General features: G+C 47.7%; 1 long non-coding RNA gene across 1 annotated transcript; it reads left to right on the plus strand.

Annotated features, from left to right (window-relative positions):
- Positions 1-15,996: 15,996 nt before the first annotated feature.
- LOC132656773 (uncharacterized) lies at positions 15,997-21,508 on the plus strand. Its single transcript, XR_009594463.1, has 2 exons — positions 15,997-16,247; positions 19,051-21,508. It is a non-coding gene; the product is annotated as an uncharacterized LOC132656773 (long non-coding RNA).
- The last annotated feature ends 269 nt before the right edge of the window (positions 21,509-21,777 follow it).

Below are 21,777 nucleotides of genomic sequence, written 5' to 3' on the forward strand. Positions count from 1 at the left end.
GGAGACAAAGGTGTGGCTGTAGAGGCAACCACTGTTCACCTCCAGAGCATGATTGCTCGGCATTGCCTCTTTGGAGAAAGACCAACTTCTGTTGCATTCAGAACTTCTCAGAGAAGGAATTCAGTGTCACACAGCACAGAATAAAGATGTCTGCCCGGGGCATGGCTTTTCTCTGAGTGCTGTTATCAATACAGGGGCAAAGACCCTGGCAGCTGCCCCTCCTGAAAGATCACTCGTAGGCCAGGCCTGATCCCCAGAGGCCCGGAACAAGCCTGTTGCCCTGCAAACTACAGGGTGATCAGAGTTAGGGCACCAACACAGTAACCAGCTGTTGCTAAGTCAGGCCCAGCTGTGGGCATTTACCATCATTTCATCTCTGCTCCCAATTTCTTTGCTATGTGTGACTTTCATATGCATAAAAATGCAAGCAGACATGAAAATATCTCTCTCCATGTCAATTTGACCACTTTGGTTTTTTTCTATTGGTCCATAATGACAGCTGTAGAGGAAGTCCTGACTTTTGCATGGAGTGATGGGGGACTTTTGCATCTTACTTTGTGTGACATCTATTTCTCTGGACACAGTTGCTCCTCTTCTTCCTCCTCCTCCCCATCTTCCTTCTTGTCCTTTTTCTCTTCCTTCTCTTCCTCCTCATCCTTCTCCTCTTTTCTTCCTCCTTCTCCTTGTTCCTCTTCTTCCTCCTTCTCTTCTTCTTCCTCCTTTTCTTCTTCCTCTCCTTTTTTCCTCCTCCTGTTCCTCCTCCTCTCCTCTTCATTCCTCCTCCCCTTACTTGTGCAGAGATTCTGGGAGCATGAAATGGTTGGGAAGAGATCCTAGCCTTGGATAAGGCCAAGCAGCTCTACTGAACTCACAAGGCCCCCAGAACCACAGCCTGCTCCTTCCTCTGCCAAATGACTCAGGAAAGGCCCTTCATGTCACACCTGGCTGGGAAGGAAGTGGCCCTGGTGGCCCTGATGTAACTCTGGCTGTCTGGGCAGATGTGGGCGGCCCATTGTTGCAATGGGTTTCATCAACCCACACCCTTGGCCCTCAGCCAACAGGAGCACACACAGCTGCTGTGAACCGCCATCTCCACGGCACAGCTGCCATCTCGGCAGCGGTGGGAAGACGCTGCACACTGCGTGGTGGTGCCATCTGCTTCCACAGAGACAAATGCAGCCATGGAGCACACATTCCTCATCTGAAGCATCGCTGATGAGGTGGGAGGTTTCGTGGGGAAGGGATGGGCTGGCATGGAGAAGGCAAACTTGAGTTTCCTGAGGCATGCAAGATCATTGGAGAACTGATGATAGTCATGTGATGTGGTGACTCGTGAAAACCCCTAGCTTCCAGCAGAGGACCAGAGGGTCCCAAGTATGTGGAGGGTCCGAAGCAGGGCCAGGCGCTCTTGCGCTCTGGAAAGACATCTGTCTTCCTTGGATTTCCACACCACTAGCCCAGTTGCAGGAGTGGGGTGCTGTATTTGAAGGAGACCCCAGTAGCACAGGAAGCCTGAGGATTTGAAATCCTTTTAGAATGAGGCTGAGCAAGAAGAAAGTGTGTAGACAGAGGCCAAGGAGATGGCACGTCCAGTAAACTCTGGTCTCTCATGTCTCATAAAAGCAGGGCATGGCGGCACTCACAGCAGTGGGGAGGAGAGGCAGAAGGACCCTGGGGGGTGTCAGCTAGCTCTTCTACATTACTTACTGAGCCCCATATCAGTGACACAGCACACACAAGATGACACTTGATGTTGACCTCTGGACTGCTCAGACATCAGACACACACAGACTCACACACAGATACAGACATACACAGACACACATAGGGACACACGCAGACTTATACACATAAGACAGACAGTCAGACACACATACAGACACACATATACATACAGACACAGACACAGACACACACTGAAAACCCATCTAGATATCAACACACACACATACACACACACTGAAAACCCATTTAGATAGCCGAGTAGTTAGTGGTGGGGTTCAGTGTAGACTGAACTGTTGGCTCTGGTAGCCGGTGGGACAAGTCAAGCCAGGTAAGTGTGAAGAGCACATCTGGGGCCTGATCTGCCCGTTCCAAGGTTTCCAGTCTTGACTTGCCTGTGTGGTCTTCATCAGCTCGCTCTGCCTCTCAGAGCCACTGTGTGTGTGAGTCTTGGGTGCTTCTGAAGCCCCACAGGGCTGCCAGAGAAAGCAGTCCAGAGGCAAGCTAGACCTTCCAGGCCCCCAGACCTCCCAGACCTCTGGACTCAGCTTCCCTGTCCCCTCCTCCAAGTGACCATTTGTGAGCAGCTAGAGCTCTCGAGGTTTCAGGAGGCCTCTTCTGCCCTTCTCAGCAGCTGTCCGTCTGTCCCCCGCTTTGGAGCCTCTCCAGCATGAGGCAGTACATGGTTCTCTGCATTGCCTTTCTCTTCTTTGCTGACTGCTAGCTTCCTCTAGACCATCAGTTCTCAACCTGTGGATCATAGTCCCTTTTGTGATGAGCTTGAACGACCCTCTCACAGGGGTCATCCAAGACCCCTGTGTTGGAAAACACAGATATTTACATTACGATTCGTAGCAGAAGTAAAATGACAGTTGTGGGGTAGCAATGAGAGTAACTGCGGCTGGGTCATCACAGCATGAGGAAGGCTGAGAGCACTGGGCTACACTGCCCCAGAGACATGTGAAGACAGGCTTGGAGGGGACTGTTCAGTGAGCAGCATGGCCTCACACAAGCCTGGCTTTCAGCAGATAGCCTCAGTGTTGCTGTGGGTCTTGCCTCTAGGGCCAGGCTGTGCACCAAGGGAGTCCCCACTTCCCAAAACTGTGTCACTGGGAGGGAGCATGAGGGAGGGGGCTATCTGCAGTGTGAGCTGGTGCCACAAGATAGCACATGGAGTTATGGAGTCGCTCAAGCTGCACGCTTTGATTCTGTGTGTGAGTGAGAGAGAGGGAGATTTATTACTGCTACTACTACCATTATTAAAACTACTGGGTGCAGATATTACAAAGTTTACTACAAGAGAGGCAGCCCTGAAACCCGAGGAGAGAAAAGAAAACAGAGTTTTCAACCTTCCGCTTTAGAAAAATCAGTGATTTCATGTTTAATGCCAGTTGAAGCAGGCATGGGGTGAGTTCGTGTGTTAATGTGCAAATTGACCAAATGAGTCAGTTTAGATGGGAAAGCGCATGTCTTTGGACTTGGCATTTTCCTCTCAAAATGAGATTCTGTGTTGTTTTCCCTGTGAGGTTACATTAGGACATTTCTTCTTGAAATAATCCTACTTAATAAACATTGATGTTCCCCGCAAATGGGTGGGAACGCTGGGCACTGCGGGTTCTCTTCTGACATGGAACAGTAGGCAGCTCTGAATTATTATTATTTTTTTATTTAGTGATAAAGTATGGTAGCCCTTCCACCTATTTGCTACAACTGGAAATGAAGCAGGAATAAATGAAGAAATGCATTTTGGAAATTAATTTTTTTTTTATAAAAAGTCCTGTTGTTGAGTTTTCTTGCTGGGTAGCAGCAGACACTTGCTGCAGAATACTTGCACACTTGTAGCCATGTGTGTGGCTGTACCTGGCTCTGGCTTCAATTTCCTCCATTATCCTAGGAGTTTAGGCCAAGGAGGGTCTGAGCACTGCAGGCGAAAACACTTCTGGTGCTATGTTTTCACGAACACGAAACCTTGTATTTCTACTTCAGAGTTTCTAGTGTAGCAGCTCTTGACCCCAAACATTTTGCCTTAGGTGGCATTGCCCTTTCTTTAGAATGAAGCTGGTGTGTGTAGGTAGTCCAAGCACATGGAAGGCACCATGACAGAGCTACGCTGTTAAAGACTGTGTGGAGAATCTGCACTTCTTTCTCATCCCTCCAGGGTCAGGGCTGCAGCTCTACAGGACAGATGGATAGACAGACAGACGGACACCTGCAGGACTCAATCACTGACATCTTGCCCCTGACCCCAACCAAATCACCAACTGCTCAAGAGGACATCAGTCCTGAGGCAGCCCACAGCGAAGATGGTGGGAGTCTGCTCAGCGGATGTATAAAGTCAAAGTTAATTCTGATTTCAAGACCTGCTTCCTGGGTCTTTGGACACCCTTATTGTCACTGCTCATTGTCCTTTTTGGTGACAGAGATGCTCCTCAGACTGCATAGCTGAGTTTTCTTGCATTTGCCCCCAGGATGATCTGTGACTTGTCTGGCAATGCTGCAGAGGTTAAAATCGTCATTCCAAACTTCTTTTGAACAGGGGGGGACCTTTAAACAGAAGTTTGAATATTCAGTTTTCACTCAAAGGGCACTGGGGAGGAGGGTGGGCACAGCAGGGAGGAGTTCCCAAAGCCTGTGGAAGAAGGATGGAAACCATTGAGTTTTTGCTGGGAAGACTATTTTTTCTTTCCCTGATTGAAATATTGCTTTAAAGCATTGGCAGGCTTACAGAAGTGAAATGAAAAACAAATCCCACAAAAATCCTGAAGGACCATAAAGCTAACAAATAAAGTGGTGCAAAATGCTTTGATTTCAGTACTATTTTTCAATATTGGTGCATTCCACCCAGAGTGAATTTATCTTGAGGGAGGCCCTCTGTGCTGGCTGTGGGAGTTTATAGCAACTTTTGGTGCTCAGGTTGGGATAAGCTAATACACTGAAATCACACGTGCACTGAAAACAGTGTGGGCTTACAAAGCCAGAGAGGCCCCAGTTCCAATATCTTAATTTTTGGCCTTCCCTAGGCCTTCTTAACTAGGGACTATGCTCTCAAGGCAAAAGGTTTCGCTCTGTGTTAAATGCAAAGAGCAAAGGCCTCTCCTGGGCAGCTGTGGAGATTCCAGAGCCAATGAAAATAACAGCTGCCAGAGGGTGTGCACAGACATCTGGACTTGCCTGGCTTAAAAGGGAGATTCTGTAGTTTTCTGAGCCATCTCTAGAGTTACACAGGCTCTGTATTCCAATGGTACAAAAATCCACAGCTGTGTTCTTGGCTTTTTTTTAATGCTTGTGACAGTCATTTAAATTTATCATAGAAAGTTTTCAAACCAAAGATAGTAGTTAGAGGTGTGGCGTGGGGTGAAGAATGCTTACGTAGTCCTTTCCTAACACCACCAGAACAAATCACAGCAAAACAAAACAAAATACAGTTTCTGAAAATAGATATTAAGAAGAAAGCACAAGTCTCGTACAATCTTAAAATAAGACGTGTATATAAGCACAATATTTTTATTTTTCATATATTTCATAGATATATTGTTCAAAATTTCCTTCAAAAATATCAGTTGGATTTCCTGAGGTTTCACATGTGTTGGAATATTTGAAGATAGTGTGAACTCTCCAGAACCACCCTATGGCTGTGAACAACCGAAGAGATCACAGTGTGACAAATGCTACAGGGAAACAGGGCCCTGACCACTAGGCTGTTAGCTCAGTCTTTGGATTCTGCACTGCTTCTGTAAAGAGGCTGTGAAGGAACAGCCTGAACAACAGTGGTGGCCGCTGTGGTTTATCCAGAATGTGATTGTCGACTTCCACACTAGCATGTATGTGTGTGCTACAGGAACACACACATCAAGGCAGGCTTTACATAGTCCAGGATGCTGTCCCAATACAGAAGTATCAGCAGCTATTGAAAGCACTATTGAGAGCCCAGTGAATAAAAGAAACTGTTGGCAAGGCTGATGACTTGTTTAATTGCCAGGACAAGATGGAAGGAGGGAATGAATTCTCACAGCATCCTCTGCCGTTCACAATGTCCACCATGACTTGTGTACCTTTCCCCCAAATAAATCACTGAATTACAATAAAAAAGAGAAAGCATCATTGAAAAAAACACTTCCCAACCAGCAGTGGTCCTGTCTGTGGGAAGTCATTTACATATACTTATAGTGGCCTTAGCTTAAAGTCCTCAGGGTCCAAACGCCCCAATAAGCATCCTTCTCTGCCGTCATTCAGCCCACTCTGAGGCTGGCGACTTCGTCCCTGGGAGACGAACCAGCAACGTGCAAAGCTGGCACCTGGGGCTGCGCTCCAGTTAGTTGCAAGGCTTGCCTGTGTTTTAAGTTAGAATTCAGACTGGCCTGATCAGCCTCAAAACCAGACACAGGATACTTTTGAAAAGTAGACTGTGGTCCGGACAAGTACTATAAAGATTCATCTAGAACACGAATGTCCCCTATGAAGTAGGGGCCTTCTCACGAACACAGCTCTTATCCAAGAGCAGTGTCCTTAACTGCTGAGCATCTTTTCAGCCCTAGAGACTAAACGTTTTAATTGAACTGAACTAGTTCAGTTCCCAACACCCACATCAGGCAGCTCACAACCACCAGGACTCCAGCCCCAGGGAGATTCAGTGCCTTGGCCTCCTTGGCATCAGCGCCTCCCTGCCATATATATAACTGAAAAACAATTAAAATGGGTTTTTTTCTGAAATACTCATTCTTTGATAATTTTATGCAGGCATATAATGATTTCAGTAATACTCACTCCTCCAAGCTCTCCTTATTTCTTCTCCCACATCTTCCCACTCCTGGAACGCTGCCTGCCTGGCTCTTGTGAAGGTCTGGTGTAGCAGCCACAACTGCTATGAATTCATGAACACAGCTAGCCATCCAAAAGACAGCTCCACCCATGTCTCCATTTGTGGCTAAATGTGCCGTGTTCTCTAACTCCCTGCAGGTCTGAGTTTCTGGGCCAACCACTGCTGATTGTACAGAGAGACTTCTTTGCTGGGGTCTGAGTCCTGCCCTAATTTGTGAGTGTGGGGAGTAGAATTTAGAGGGGAATTTAAGTCTATGTCTATTCACAGTCACAACCTTGTTTACACATATTACGGGAAGATGGTGGGAAGGTGGGTTACTTTTCTTTTCTTCTGTCTTCTAGGCAGATGATCCCATTTACATTTAGAATTCAAATATGAGAAAAGACAACATTTGGTATAGAAGTACTATCTTTCTCCCTGTATTTTAAATCTATTTAAGCCTAAGAATGTTGTTTAGCACCTTCCGATTTGGTTGGGAGGGCTGATGATCCTGGTGGAGGCTTGCCTGCTTTTGCATGGTAGGCTGATTTTGTAACTGGGTGTCGGTTGTGAAGGACAGGCTGGCCCTGGCTGCTTCTCATTCATATAAGGCAGTAGAAACAGCTGGGAATTTAGAAACAGGGCAACGTGGTTTTGGATGTTAATATTTTTTACAACTATTACTTGCAAAGACAAAAAAAACCCCACCACATTTCAAAAAGCAGTTGTGAAAAATATTAACATCCACTTACTACTCAGTGTCCTAAACCAGATCTCCAAGAAGGAATGGACCTGGAAACTGTGTATAAACCCCATTGCTCAGTCGACACTACGGAGTAGCCCACTGGCTTGCTCCAGATTGGCAGGGAAGGCTGGCCCTGTACCATCATTAGCCAAACACTGCTCAGAGGATCAACACATGAGAAACAGGGAGACGTGGGTTACAGGCGCAGCTCAGGAGACGGCTCATGCACAAGGTCCCGAGTTCAACTCCCAGCACCTGTGTAAAAGTCTGACACGGCAGTGCACACTGTAGGCATCACACAGGTGGCTCCCAGGGGCTTGCTGGGCAGCACACCTGGCAGAATCTGCAAGCCCAAGGACCCTGCCTCAAAGAATTTGGTGGACAAGGATTAAGGATGATATCTACTGCTGATCTCTGGCCTCTGTACACAAGCACACACATGTACAAATATGCATGCACACGGTCATTGTAGGTGACACCTAATTTTTGTCAGTTGCTTATTTTGTAGCTGATTTACCTCAGAACATTTCCAGAAAGTTAGGTTAATCAAAGGTAGCCAGGGCACAAAGGCCTTACTGAGATACCAAACAGGCCTTGCTTTCTACAAGCTTTAGGAGACCTGTCATCTGAGTGAGGGACCTTGGAACACTCAATCCTAAAGCGCTGTCTTCATCAAATCTCTCCCTTCAGAGTGCACGCAGAAATGTGGAAGATGAGGAAAGAGTGTAAGAACCACTGGGGATGGAAGACACAAAGGATCCAAGGACTTCTAGACACAAAAGGACTGACACACACATGGACTTACAGAGACCATTGCAGCATGCAGGGTCTGAGCCAGATGGGGTCCCAATGCCGAGAGGCGAAGGGGACACGAGCCCCATCCCCAACACAGAACCTATCTCCAAGTGTCACGTGCTCACGAGGAAAATTCCGTTTTCTCAGCGGAGTCTCCCTGGGTACACAAACCATACTTACGGGCAGGCCCCTGCCTGAAGCATATGTCCCATACAAAGTTAACCCAATGGCATTTTGGGTGATTTTTGTTTTGTCTCATAATGCTTTTACCTTATTAGTCTATTGCTTACATATTATGGGTTTTGAATGTGCTTGTGTGTGTCTCTCTGTGTGTATGTATTTCTAATGTTTTTTCTTTGCTTTTGTTTTATTTGTTGTTGTTGTTGATTGCCTGTTTTCCTAAAGAGAGAGAAAAAAGTGGATGGGTGGGGAGGTAGGAGTGTCTGGGAGGAGATGAGGGAAGAGAAAGCATGATTAGAATATACTGTGTGAAAAAATTATTTTACATGATTTTTTTTTTTTTTACTAAAATAAAAATTGTGAATACTGTTGTAAAAGCACTGGTGTGCAAATAGCTCTGTGAAGTGTTGGGGTCACTTGAGTAACTACCCAGAAATGGCATAGTGGGCCACATGTTTGTTTTTTATAGCTGAGTAGTAGTCTGTTCTGTAAATATACCACAATTGCTGTATCTGTTTTTTGATTGAGTGACATCTAGGTTGTTTTCCAGATTCTGGTTATTACAAATGAAGCTGCTATGAACATAGTTGAGTAAATGTCCTTGTTGTATGGTGGAGCATTGTTGAGGTATATTCCCGGGAGTAGCATAGCTGGGGTTTGACGTAGCATTATTCCCAATTTTATGAGAAAGCACAAGATTGATTTCCAAAGCGGTTGTATCAGAACCAGAAAGATATGCATGGTATATAGTCACTTATAAGTGGATATTAACCATATAATACAGGATAACCATACTAAAATCTACAGACTTACAGAATCTAAATAACAAGGAGGACCATCAGGAGGATGCTTAAATCTCATTCAGAAGGGCAAATAGAATAGACAGCAGAAGTGGTTGAAGAGAGGGAACAAGAAAGGAGCCTACCATAGATGTCCTCTGAAAGACTCCACCCAGCAGGGGATCGATGTAGATGCTGATACTCACAGCCAAACTTTGGGCAGAGAGCAGGAAGTCTTATGGAAGAAGCAGGAAACAGAAGGATCCCGAGGGGCAGGAGCTCCACAAGGAGACCAACAAAGCCAACAAATCTGGGCCCAGAGAGCCCTGCAGAGACTGATGCATCAATCAATGACCATGTATAGAGACCTACACCCCCTGCTCAGATGTAGCCCATGGGCAGCTCAGTCTCCATGTGGGTCTCCTAGTAAGGGGAACAAAGGCTGTCTCTGACATTGACTCAGTTACCTGCTCTTTGATCACTTCCCCCTGGCAGAGCAGCCTTGCCAGGCCACAGAGGAAGAAGATGCAGGCAGTCCTGATGAGACTTGATAGGCTAGAGTCAGATAGTAAAGGATGAAGTCTCCTCCTTTCTGTGGACTATACAAGGAGGGATGGGAGAAGAGGGAGGAAGGGAGGAACTGGGAAGAAACATGGGAGGGGGCTACAATTGGGATATGAAGTGAATAAATTATAAAAAATAAACTAAAAAAACAATGTGATTTAAGTTAAGAAGGAAGGAAAGAACAAAAGAAAGATGAGACCTCTCAGCCCAAAGTGTGTAGTGATGCCAGGGGGTGACATTTTAGAGCCCAGAGCCCTGAGCCCTGTCGGAGTGTCCCATGCTGAGGAGAGCTGGCCCATGTGACTGTGGCTCTTCCCAGCTGGAACAACAGCAGAGACCCTCCTCTTAGCGTGTGTCCTAGTGGTGCCCATTTCATTGGAGGTTCTCTCTGTCAGATGTGTAAATCATGTATGTGTGGACATGACATTACAGCAGCAGGTACCAGATAGTAAACAGAAGCTCAAGATCACTGCCATGTCAGAAGGGATTCCACGCTGACAGGCGATAGACTGTGACAAGTGTGTGATTCATCTTGAGATTTCAGACAAAACATTTTGATGGGAAAGTTCTATGTTTGTCCTATGTAATACAGTAGCCACCAGACATAGGGGATGGCATGCCTAACACATGCACAGACATTTTTATTTAGTTTAGCAAATATAGCTGCAGTGGTACATGGCTACTGTATAGAAAGGGTGGTTTTGAAACACTTAATTCAGGCAGAGCGTCACATTTTCTGGAGGAATAGCAGAAAAGCCAAATGAAGTTCTCCGTAGAGGTGGTCACACAGTGACGGCTGCATCTTACCCAGAGCTGGAGACTCTGGACCCAGAGGACCCGAGTTCAACTCAGACTTATTCTTACTTCAAGAGTGTTCCATTGTTCATGGAGGGACAGCAGCCTTGTCTGAAAATCCCTCTAATCACTTCAGATTGTCTGGCAGCAAGCTGGCAGAGATGGGTACCTCCATATTCCTCACTGTGGGCTTACAGATGCCCCAGCCGAAAGGGCTGAGGCTTCCCAGAGGCCGCTGTGCTCTCCACATGCTGTGCCCCAGCATATTCCAGCTGTAAACAGCTGGAGTCACAGCTCCGCATCTGCTCTACCAAGTTATAGCAGAAAGCAGAGCAGCACAGGGCCACTGTTCACGGAAAGCCTGGCCCAGGCCCTGGCAGCTTCTGTAGGGGCACGGCTTCTAATCTAGAGCTGGGGACTTAAAACCTACACACAAAGCTGCAGGAACGGGGCTGGGGACACAGCTGAGTGGGTGCGGTGCTTGCCTTGACAGCATAAGGACAGGGGCTTGGTCTCCAGAACCCATGCTTAAAAGCTGGGTGTGCTAGTGTGCTAGATCTCAGGACCAAGGGTGCAGAGACAGGCATGTCCTTAAGGCTTGTTGGCCAACCAGCTAAGATGGTGCCTGAGGAGAGCAGCCTACATTGCCCTCTGAATCACACACCCACACACGCACTTACAAGAAAGATTATTTCAAGGCTTAGCTTTCTAAAATCCTAGAGGTAGAGCATGTAGGAGAAAATAAAATCCAGGATAGGTAGTTGAAAGAGATAAGAAGGAGAAGTGGGGCAACTGTTCTCTGGGGCGGTGCGGGGGACAGGGAGGGCGGGGGAGGGCCCTGTGGTACACGTCTATTCAATGTGCTAATTTTGGGGGTTCTGTGTTTTTGCTCCGCAATGGGAAGGTCTCTGTTACCCCCTCCCCCTTCCTTCCCACGGCTCTTCCCTTTGGAAGCCTGGTTTCTGGAGAGTCCTCAGTGTTCTCCTGCTTATGGCTGTGCTTTCTCACTCCCTTCTCTCAGGAGAGGTGACCCTAAGACCCAGAGCCTCAGCTTCTCCCCTTAACCCAAAGGGCAGTGTGTGGATGTCACTGGTCTCTTTAGCCTCAAAGGAAACATAGCAGACTTTCCACTGCTTTCCACCCAAGCCAAAGGAGAAACTGTCTAGAAAAATGAGGACAAGATTACCCTAGAGGGAAAACGATTTGAGTGGAGTGAAGGCTTTTGTTGAGTGACGTTAATTACAGTCGTTTAGGTTTGACATTATTAATTAACCTTCTCAGTTGTTTATATTGTAGCCTCTTATTAAAATAATATGATTAAAACAAATAATAAAAGAACACTACCTCCACAAGTGTGTGTATGTATCATTTCAGGCTTAAAAAGACTTCTATATCCAATCTCATTTGGTGTGCACAATGATTCTACAGAGTTAATATGTCAAGGCTTAACTCCTTTTTCCTAATTTCTATTATAACAAAACATGCATGATATAAACTTACCATTGTTATGCATGTAATGAATTATATGCCTGTAATTTTGTGCATGTAATAAGACATTAGATAACCTCATGTCTCCTCCTCCCAGAGCCTGATCACTTCTAACCTTCTCTGTCTCCGTGAGCCGTGGGGCAATTGTCTTTTGTAGCTGGACCCTCTACTTGGCATGCCTTCAAGGTTCAGCCATGCCGAGCACGTTGGGATTTCAACCTACCCTAAGGCTGAATACACTTTGTTCTGTGCACGCTGTGTCCCTCTCTATTCACCTGTGGACACTGCGTTCTTCCCTCCCTTTCAGCTCTCCTAAGGAGCTTTCTGAGCATGGGCAAACTGTTCTTTTCTGACTGATGCAGCTGAGGTGCTGCAAACTCATGAGACGGAACAGGGCTCCCAGCTCTTGCTGCATACAACAACGGCTTAAACAAGGGCTGGGGGATGACCAAATGAGTAGGAGAGCATGCGCTGGAAACACGAGGTCCTGAGTTCAAATCTTCAGTCCCCATGCAAACACTGGGAATGGCTTGGAGGGCCTGTTAACCCCAGAGCTGTATAGTGTTGGGGGGAGGTATTGACAGGAGGAACAATGCTCCCAACCTTTTTACAGGTTCAGTGAGAGATACTGTCTCGAGGGAGCAAAGGAGAGGATGGTAGAACAGGACACTGCACGTCCTTCTCTGGCCTCTGCACGGCCTGGCTGCCTGCATCCGTACGGTGCTCCTATTTTATACATACAGTTTTGCATGTTCCTCACACTCACAGCTCTCTCTCTCTCTCTCTCTCTCTCTCTCTCTCACACACACACACACACACACACACAGACACACACACAGTTTGAAGAGCAGCTTTAACATCTTCCTGGGCACCACTCTTCATCCATAGGATGTCTTTTTTCTGACAACATGACCTGGGTGGGCATTCTAGAAACTGCCTCCCTACCCCAGAAAACTATGGCCTCAGTGGCAGGCCTTCCAGCCTGCCTTCTGGGCTTCCTGTAGGCTTTCTGCCTTAGGTTTCCCTCTTATGTAAGCTGCCTCTCCTGGGCAGTGCTCCTGACTGCATACGGACCTATACTTTGCGGTAGAAAAAAAATAAATGAAAACTATTTTAAAGTAAAAATTCAAGCTTTAAAAATTAAAAATGTAAACCAAAAGAATCTCACAGTCTGTACCAGGAAGCAGAATGCTGGGTTGTTGGCTAAATACATGGACTCATTTGTTTCTTGCATTTTAATCATCTCATTTTAATAACACATCACAATACAAGCAATTGTCAGGCTGGTTCCGCTCCCTTGAAGAAGTCTTGTTCTGGGCGCCAAGCTTGTTGTTCTGTGTGGTTAAATGCTCATGCATTAAAATGCTAATAATTAAACTGTTAAGACTGACTAATGAACTCTGCCAGCGATAAATGATGGACTTGTTAGATTCACCGTGCAGCAAGCCTCCCTTTGTACTGAGAAAGTTAAAGGTTAAATCGCTCTTGAAACTTGTGAGTGGGTCTAGAAGCAATTACAATCTTTCCTTGAAACTAATAGTTACTACACTAATATTTTGATTCTGGCCCAGTGAGAGAAAAAAGGAATGAAGGTGTATGGGGGCTAGAGGCTGGGAGCTTTGAGCTGTGTTCACAGGGAAGGATGTTTATTGAGTCCACAAGGCCGAGGCAGGTGGTGTGGGTTTGAAGAAGCAAGCCCACTTACATACACGCTTCTTAGCCTTCTCTCTCAAGAATACACGCTAGAAGCGTGACGTTTTTGGATCCAGCAGCAGGTATCCCACACTTGGGCTGTTATTTGGAACATAGTGGTTTAGTCACAAACAGAAGTTCTCCAGAGCTCTGTGTGACTTGGGGAAAGCTGAAGAATCTCTTTGCACCGCCATCTTCAAAGGCCATATGATAGTAACAGCTCTCTGGAGGAACATTTGCTCTGCTCTGCTGAGCTTCGGAAGACTCGCCTACTGGGCGATGGTGTCTCTAACCCGGAGTGCACTGTGGGTTAACATGTGACCCAGGCCTGGCCAATCAGGACATCGTACTCCCTGGGGTTAGGGCCAGAGCAATCAAGAAAGACACAGCCTTCTGCTTGACCTTTGCAGCGTGGGTGATGAAGGGCTGCCCAGGAAAGGTGGCTGAGCAAAGGCTGGCCTGCTCAGTCTCACGCTGCGCTGTTTTGGCGGCATGAGCCTGTTGGTCCCTTCGTGTGTGGCACTTAGTGAGCCAAGCATGTCTTGACCAGATACGCTTTGGTTATTTTATCACGATGCAAACTGTAATATTCTGGGAGAATCTGGGATCCAGAGCAGAGATGATTCTGATACATGGCCCGTGAGTGCTTCCCAAGTATGCGTGGGCAAGTGAAGAGAGGAAACAGGCATCGTGGAGGAATGTTGCTGGGTGCCGGGACCCGCGCTGCGGAGTCCTGAGGAAGCCCGCACACTGCCTGACACAGCTCGCCAGCTGAAAGGCTGCCCTCTCCAGCCCGGGCCTCCTCCTGTTCCTCCAGATTACACACTGCTCTTGCGGTGAGCTCAGTAGGATGCCCAGCGTTGGAGATAGTTCGAAGCAGAAAAAGGCAGAGGAATCTGACATGCCTTCGATGGGCAGAGCTGTGTGTGGTGACCTCCGAGGTAGGCTCAATGTGCATGACAATGATGGTCGGCACACGCATCAGCCAAGGGTTGAGGGCCTCGTTGCTCACAGCTCTGAGAAGCATAGAGGCGTCTTATAGAATTTTCTGTGCACTAGCAGGAAGGAATGGTAGCCACTGGCCACCAGGCAGCCTTGCTGGGGACTCCCGGGCTACTGCTTGTGCTCTCCTTCTGGGAAAACAACAGTCACAACAGGAAGCAAGTGCCTAGCACGCACTGGGTGCCCAGTGAGTGTAAACGAGTGAAGTACGAATGGACCGGTGGATGCGCAGAGGGTGGATGGGGAGGAACAGGTTTTCTCCTGGGAGCTTTGGCGCAGAAGCTGAGGGCTGGCTCTGCATCATCTGGGGCGGGTGAAAGGGCAGGTTCCGAGCCGGACGTAGATGTGGCTGTTCCCAAGAACTCCGCTTCACACAGCTGGACGTCCAAGCAGGAGTTAATGAGAAAGCCACACAGGGCACCTAATGAGGTTCTTAAGTCTATTATGAAACTCTCACCGGTCATTTGTTAACATTTAAAATCCTTTACAAATTAATTTTATTAAAAAGCTCTCACAGTCTGTTAACTCCATAAATGTGTTCTAAATTTGTTTTTTAATGTAACAATAAGTGCATGTGTGTGCGCGTGCATTTGCACCCTGAACCAGCGACTCTGTGTCTGAACAGGACTAACCTATTCCACCACAGTGTTTTCTGTGGCCCAGGCTGGCCCCAAACCTGCTGGGCACCCTCCATGCCTGTAAACTCCTGACTCCCTGCTTCCTGAAGCTGAGATGACAGGTGTGCTATCATGCCCAGGTTATGCTGGGCTGAGAATGGAATCCAGGGCTCCTCTCACACTCTTCCAGCTAGCTACCCCGGCACCTCAGCCTGATGTTACAGCCAGCGTTGTCAGGTCCCGCGGGAGAGAGGCAGCCTGGTGAGGCGGCCTGCCCTGGGGCCCTCCTGAGTCATCAGGGTAGCCTCTCTGGGCTGCAGATGTCCCAGTGGCAGCTGAACTGGTACTTGGCAGCAGTGGATAATGCCTGTGGGAAAGCCAGGTGAATACAGCATTCTGTGCTACCGGAGGCAGTCTGGGAGGCCCTGTGAAGGAGAGAAACTGAGGCAGTCCCCGACTCGGGCTTCCCGGAGAACCCAGCGTAAGTGCTCTCAGCAGCAGAGCCAGCACTGCGGGGGAAAGCATGGGAGGACACTATAAGACAGAGACCATCGCTCTGCCCAGCCTACGGTAGACAGGCCCTTCCTTTGAACACCCTGTTTGGACAATAAGAGGTCCTGGAAAGAGGCCAGAGTGGGGGTGACAAGTCACATGGCAGTGTTCCCAAGCTGGACTGTATTTTGTACTTTGTGTGTGGGGGAGGCTGGAGCATAAGAGATGGAGAAATGAAGAAAGACTTAATAACTAACCTCGGACAGGTCTGTAGAGGGTTTCACAGGCATGAGCCTAGCCAAGCTTATTTTCACAAGTGATAACGAAGGCCTTGTTTTGTTCTGTTTTAAATGAAGCAGGAGGGACTAAGGTTAGATCTAAGGACAGCTGTCTTGAGGAAATGTTATATATAGCAGCAAAGATCTGATTGGGGAGAACCTGCGCTTTCTGCAAAGCCTTAAAAGTCTGCCTCCTGTCTGGGTGTGGCAGTACACATCTGTGACCTCAGCACCAGGGTGGTGAAGAAGACAATCATGGGACTGAGGCCCACCTGGGCTTCCTAGAAAATCATAGACGAGGTGAGTCATGATTAGAAGGATGAAGGGAGGGATGGAGGGAAGGACAGAGGGAGGGAGGGAGAGAGGGAAGGAAGGAAGAAGGGAGGGAAGGAAGGAGGGAGGGAGGAAAGGAAGAAAGGAAGGAGGGAAGGAAGGAGGGGAGGAGGGACGGAGGGAGAGAAGGAAGGAAGGAAGGAGGCAGGGAAGGAAGGAGGGGATGTGGTCAGGAGACAGATGACCACAGTCACTATTTTCCTTGCAGACTGACTCCAGTCTGTTCTCTTCTGACTTCCTAGACCTCTACATTTCTACATAATCATAGTTCTCATGGTCAAATATAGTGATACTACATAGTGTTTTTCAACTAAGCTTTTGCTGGCTATATGCTTACTTACTCCACAGCAGTGGAGGGCTGCCTGTTCATTCTGGGGCCTGTACATGGTTTTAACTTTCAAGCCTAGCTTAGCATGACTGGCATTTTCTGTAAGAGGCTGGTACTTCCTGTGACAACTTCCTACTTCCTGTGAGAGTGTCCTGTGTGAGCCTGGTACTTTCTTTCGTGGGCAATAGTTGTGAGGCTCTGAGTCAGCCTTTGTCATATCTGTCAGCCTTCCCCCTCTGCATGAGAATGTCCTGGACCCTGAGAACAAAAAAGGAACCCTTCATTTTACCCATTGCCATGCCTGCTCTGCCCGCACCACAGTGAAACAACCAAGGCTGGCTGCTTCTGACCAAACCCTGCACACGTGAGGGACGTTGCTTGTTCTGCCTCCTCAGAAAATGGCACCTCTGTCTGGGCCACTCTCAGAAACAAGACCTGGTGGGACCCACTATTTGATTCCAGGTGGCATAGGGCAGGCCATGCTGGCCTTTTCTGACTCCCCAAAGACCCCAAAGGGCGTATTGTCTTCCCTGGGTGTGAAGTGGAATGCTTTTCCACCCATCGCACATCCAGGCCTGACAGGAGACACCTGCAGCCCTTCACCAGCTCGCAGGAAGCAGCGCCCAGCTGCTCAGAGGAGCCATGAAAAGCCGCTGTCTGTAAGCTCAAGGCCGGGCCCGCAAGGCCACCTGCTCGAGAACAGAGATCACTGGTGCTTCCCTGAAAACCACCAGAGAACAGGAACAGTGCAGCACAAAACCAGTGTCAACTTGATACTTTGCGGCAAATGAAAAACAGAGAAGGTCTCAAAGCATGGCCCAAGACAGGGAGAGAAGCGCAGAGGGAAATCTGAGTGGCTCCAAGGCGCTTGTCCACCTGGGTCTCCGGCCCTGCTGTGGCTTCGCAGGCGGCTGTCACCCGGCGCAGTCTTAGGCATCTCACTTACTGCATCTCACGTGCATCCCACCTTCTACATTTCTCCCCGGCCACCTCGCTTTGGGTGTGGATGTGATGGTTCTGCAAGCCAAGCAGCCCAACCGCACCACCCCTCCTTCCTTGTTTCCCACACTCAGCCTTTCTAAGGAAGATCTCCTCACACAGGGGCTGTGTTTAAGCACGGGCTTTGAAAGATAAGTAAGTAAAACCCTTACTTCCCTTCATGATCTCTACCTGTAACTCACGCTGGCAACTTGCTACATTTTCTGTCCCTCAGTCTGTGTCCACATCATAAAGAGCCAATGTGCAGACAGAAACACATGTCACCATTCACATTTGATTCATGCTTATTGCATCTTCCTATCCCTTCTGCCAGTGGGCCAGGGACATTTTTGAGTCAAATACCAAGGCTCTTACAGTGGCAAGAAATTAAACTCTTTTGAATGATTGCCCACTGAGCAATCATTTTATCCTGTGGGTTTATTTTTAGCTATAACAAACACACGTGGCCAACTGTCCTGACATGTTTACCTGCAATGCTTGTCATGAGGCAACAGTGCTTCCTTACAGTGAAAATTCATAGACTCTGGGACCATTGAGGGTTGAAAGAAAATGTCACAAAACACAAGTTTTGGGGCCGTCTGACGTTGGGGCATGGCCTGCAGTAGAACTTTTTGACCTTTGCTCGTCAATGTCTGCAAGCATCGCCGTGGTATTTGTAAGGTCAGTGGGACCCACAACTACTCAGACTGCTCCAGAGTGATACGGGGTATGGCTCAGTTGGGAGAAGGCTCACCTAGCATGCTGTAAGTCCTGAGTTCAAGCCCAAGCACTGAACACACCCATGTGGATTTGCAGTCTGTAATCCCAGACCTGTGAGGTAGAAACAGGAGTAGCGTGAGTCAAAAGGGGCTGCATGAACGCTATCTCAGGAAAGGAAACATCCCCCAAAGGCCACACCTACACACAAAGGCTGGAAGACATTCACTGGACCCTTAGGCATGGTGCGGGCTGCCATCTCCAGGGTCTGCAGCAGGGGCCAATGTGAGTGTGAAGCCTTATACCCCTAGAGGAGGGGAGCATTGGTAAAACCACCTGTATTTGTCCTCTGGGCCTCCTTGGCAGGAAGTCACCTTTACCTCCACTCCACTCACATGCTCGTGTCCCTCAACATGGTCTTTTGGAATGCAGATTCCCTCCTTCCTTGATGGAGAAACGGCTGCAGTGGAGCAAAGAAGCCACTTCCCGAGTTAACAGCAACAAATGAATGAGCCATGCAGATTAGAGGGGCAGGCTACAGGCCTGGGGACTTAGGAAATAACCTGCACCAAGGCAAACTCTGCTTCAAACAGGCCGGTACAATCTCTACCCAGGCCTTGGCAAGGCTGTTCGTTAACCGCATAGCTGAACCAGAATGAGCCCAGGGGACAGGCAGGGTTCCAACACCTGTCCACACCGCAGCCATTCTTATTCCCTGGGCTGCTGTGACACATTTCTTTCTCGCAGTTTCGGAAGCTGTGAAACCCACAGTCAAGATGTCAGCAGTCAGTCCAGAGAGTCTCCTTTCTGGTTCTCGGATGGCACCTTCTTGCTATGTCTGTCAGAAGAGCCTGAGGAGCCCAGAGGACAGATAGGGCAAATTCATGTACACATCCATTTTGAGGGGACGTCACTTGGGGATGCTACCTGTTTGAGGATGAAGACTCTAGCACGTGGCCCGGCAGGGAAGCAGCAGCGGAAGTTGGGGAAGAACATACTGAAATCTGCCCTGCAGCCCTGGCCTCAACCCTGCATGCTGTAACCCTTGAGTAAGGGGGTGAAGAGAGATGCAGTCGGAGGCCACTGGCTTTTGAGTCCGGTGACAGTATTCAGGAAGTGGCCGTACACAGCCAGCTCGACAGCAAGTCCCTGCTCCGTGTCTCAGGTCACAGAATGCAGGAAGTGCAGGGCTCTGCCACTCATGTGCCAGCTCCTCACTCCTGTTTCCTTGTGTGGAAACAAAAGCTCTTCCATCAGACATCCTCAGAGGCCATTCCCAGATATAAAACTCAAAGGTTCTGAAAACATTATAATGTTTCCAACTGAAAACATTATAATGCAACAAAATCCATTTACATTTCCTACAGAGAAATCAGAAATGAAGAAATAAAGGTAAATTAGAAATGAAAAAATATTAAGTCTCCAATCACATTCCTGAGAAGTAAACATTATTTACAGACTTGTGTTATGGTCCTACAGACTTTCAAACTATGCATACATCACTTATATTGTCTATGAATGAAATAATGTTGCTGTGTGTGGAAAATATGTGTGAGCTCCAGGTAGCAAATCTAACGTTGTGTTAAACTGATAGAATCATGAGCTGATGAGTGAGACGGAGCATCTGGAATTGCACCAAGTCTGTCCCGTGTGCTTGCATTCGACTGTGAGGAGCCTCTGAGCACAGGCTGGTGGAGGCCTTGTCATGCTGGACACCAAACTGCTTAGGGTAAGGTTGAGCAGAAGAAGCTAGGGACAGGCTCATGCAAAGCTGTCCAAGAAGGGAAACCCGGTAGTGTGGGTGGCTGCAGCAGTTAAGGAATGTGGCCATGAACCTTGGGATGCCGTGGAAGAGTCCTTAGGAGGCAATGAATAAACACATGAAAGCTTTGGTTCGTTTTTAAAGAATTATTTTAGAAATTAATGTGTACCTGTGTTTGTGTGTCTGGATGCGGGCATCCACACGTGAATGCGGGCATCCACTGAACTCAGAGGTGCTGGAGCCCCCTGGAGCTGTAGGTACCGATGCTCATGAACCACCATCATGAGTACTGGGAACTGAACTCCTAATCCGCTGACCCATGTCTCTAGCCCAGCTTTGGCTCATTTAAAACAAACCAACATATACTTCCGGAAAGGTTATATCAGATGTATAGCATGGCCGTATGCTCACTTCGTGTTGCATCCTACGTTGTCACTTACTTAGAGGTTGGCCAAAGGCTTTCATTACTGTTCTGAAAAATGTTTTGTACTTCCTTGTCTCATAAATGATGCTGTGATAAACATCCTGAAAATTCCTTTTTCACATACGTATTAATACATAATTCCTAACATGGTTTTTAGCATCTGAACTCAAGTTCTGTGATTGTCTTGCCCCTCCCACCAGATGGGGAAGAGCTTGTGAGATACTCCCCAATTCTGAGCACTCTGGAACCTCCCTGAACTGGGGGAGTACAGCCTTGGGCAGAGGCTGTTGTCAAGGAGGAGGCAGGCCATTGTGTTGCTTGGAAATCAGAATGGTCTCTGATCGCAATCGCTGCTCAGTTATTCCCCGAGGAAAGAATGAAGGGTTCTCCTTCACTGACTCTTGGAATGCCTCCTCATTACCTTGCTCGTTAGGACAGGGGAAGAATAAAAATTGAGGTCTCCTAAGCAGGTGCCTGCCAGATCCTCGAGATGATATGCAACAGCTTTGCGTTCCTGCATGACTAAGAAAGAAAACGTGGGAAGAGATGGGGCCAGTGAGTTCTGAGAACTGAGCTCACCCGTGTGAGTGCCAGAAGGCAGATGGAGTCTGTCTGTACCCATTTCACAGATGGGTGCCCTCGAGACCCAAAGGTCCCATTCTAACAAAAGAGCTGCAGACATATCATTTGCTCACGACCGGACATTTCCCCTTATGGCTTCATCTGCATCTGCGGAGTCAGCGTCTCAGAATGTCCACTATAAACTATAAAATATTATATGTCTACGTGAGAGGTGACTATAGCTTATAAAACTAAACTGCAACAGAAGTTAAAGGGAAAGCTGCAGAAGGCTAACTTGTCATTCTGTTTTCCTAAAGGAATACTAAGGAAAATCAAGAACAAATACTGAACTCTGCAATGTGATCTCAGTGCTTCTGGGATGTTCACTTAAACTCTCGAGAAACTCAGACTATCTATCACCCAGTCCTATCAATAAAAAGTGAGTGAGGATAATTTCATGCCGTGTGTGCATGTGTATGTGTGATGAATATGCTGGTTTTCACTCTGTGCTCCTGGCTCACAAAAAATGCACCTGAGTCCCAATTGCCTGCCTGTCCCCAAAGTGATGAAAGAGCAGGGCTTTGGCCTGCATATGAAGGTGCGTTTAGAAAATCCAGGCTTGGCTGATAGCTTGGTTGGTAAGTCACTTGACTGTAAGCATGAGGTCCTGCCCTCGTGAAAATGCTCACTGGTCAGCCAGCCTATCCTATGTGGTAAGCACCAAGTC

The sequence above is a fragment of the Meriones unguiculatus genome, chromosome 1 (genome assembly GCF_030254825.1).
Source record: "Meriones unguiculatus strain TT.TT164.6M chromosome 1, Bangor_MerUng_6.1, whole genome shotgun sequence".
Lineage (NCBI taxonomy): Eukaryota > Metazoa > Chordata > Mammalia > Rodentia > Muridae > Meriones > Meriones unguiculatus.